Below are 1,911 nucleotides of genomic sequence, written 5' to 3'. Positions count from 1 at the left end.
CACGAGGAATCACCTGCCGAGAACGCCTGAACCACCTGAACAGCTCACCAGGAACACATGCCGGACACGTCAAAATCACCTGCCAGAACGCCAAAATCACCTGCTGGACATGCCAAAATCACCTGCCGTCTACGCCAGAACCACTTGCCGGACACTCCAGAATCACCTGCCGAGCATGCCTGAACCACCTGACAGACACGCCAAAATCACTTGCGGGCTAGGCCAGAACCACTTGGAGGACTCTCCGGGATCACCTGCCGGGCATGCCGCTACCACCTCTCAGATGTGCCAGAACCACGTGGCAGACATTCCGGAATCACCTGCTGGGCATGCTGGAACCACCTCTAAGACATACCAAAACACGTGCGGCACACGCCGGAACCCACTACCGGACAGACTGGAACCACCTGGCGGACATGCCGGAATCACCTGCCGAGTATGCTGGAACCACCTGATCCACTCCCCAGAACCACCCGCCGGACACGTCAAAATCACCTGACGGACACGCCAAAATCACCTGCCGGACATGCCAAAATCACCTGCCGGCTACGCCAGAACCACTTGCCGGACACTCTGGAATCACCTGTCGGGCATGCCGGAACCACCTCTCAGACGTGCCAGAACCACATGCCAGAGACACCGGATGCACCTGCCGAGCATGCCAGAACCTCCTGCTCGACTCGCCGGAACCAACTGCCGGACACACCAAAAACACCTGCTTTCTACACCAGAACCACTTGGAGGACTCTCCGGGATCACCTGCCGGGCATGTCGGAACCACCTCTCAGACGTGCCAGAACCATGTGCCGGACACGCAGGAACAACCTACCGGACATGCCGGAGTCACCTGCCGAGTATGCCGGAACCACCTGATCCACTCCCCAGAACCACCGCTTGACACGCAAAATCACCTGCCGGCTATGCCAGAATCACTCGGCGGACACACCGGAATCACCTGCAGGGCATGCCGGAACCACCTGTCAGACATGCCAGAACCACGTGCCAAAGACACCAGGAGCACCAGACGAGCACGCTGGAACCACCTGCTCAACTCTCTGGAAGCACCTGTCGGACATGCCCAAATCACATGCTGGCTACGCCAGAACCACTTGGCGGACACACCGGAATCACCTGCCGGGCATGCCGGAACCACCTCTCAGACATGCCAGAACCACATGCCAAAGACAGCGGATGCACCTGCCCAGCACACTGGAAACACCTACTCGACATGCCGGAACCACCTGCCGAACATGCCAAAATTGCTTGCCAGCTGCGCCAGAACAACTTGGTGGACAATCCGGAATCACCTGCCAGACATGCCAGAACCACCTGTCAGATGTGCCGGAACCACGTGCCGGACACGCCGGAAACACCTCTCGGACAGACCGGAACCACCTACCGGACCTGCCTGAACCACCTGCCGAGCATGCCGCAACCACCTGCAGGACATGCCAAAATCACCTGCGGGCTAGGCCAGAAACACTTGGAGGACTCTCCGGGATCACCTGCCGGGAATGCCGGTACCACCTCTCAGATGTGCCAGAACCATGTGGCAGACAGTCCGGAAACACCTGCTGGGCATGCGGAACCACCTCTCAGACGACCTGGAACCACGTGCGGCATACGCCAGAACCCACTACCAGAGAGAGCGGAACCACCTGCCGGACATGTCGGAATCACCTGCCGAGAGGGGAGGGTCACGCCCGGCCGGGCCGTCGTCGGGCGCGGGGCCGCGCGAGTGCCCGAGCGTGCGCGTGGTTCTCCCATCGCGCGCTGGGGCGGGGAGAGGGCCCGGCCCTGTCTGGGCTCTGCCCCGCCACGAGCCGCTGGCTCTCCGCTCGCTCCCGAGCTGCAGCCGGTGGTGGCGTGCGGGCATGGGTGGGGGCCGCCGCCGCTCTCGGGCGCGTTCCC

Source organism: Equus quagga, unplaced genomic scaffold (genome assembly GCF_021613505.1).
Source record: "Equus quagga isolate Etosha38 unplaced genomic scaffold, UCLA_HA_Equagga_1.0 HiC_scaffold_6905_RagTag, whole genome shotgun sequence".
In the NCBI taxonomy this organism is placed as follows: domain Eukaryota; kingdom Metazoa; phylum Chordata; class Mammalia; order Perissodactyla; family Equidae; genus Equus; species Equus quagga.
Note: the sequence above shows the minus strand (reverse complement) of the source record.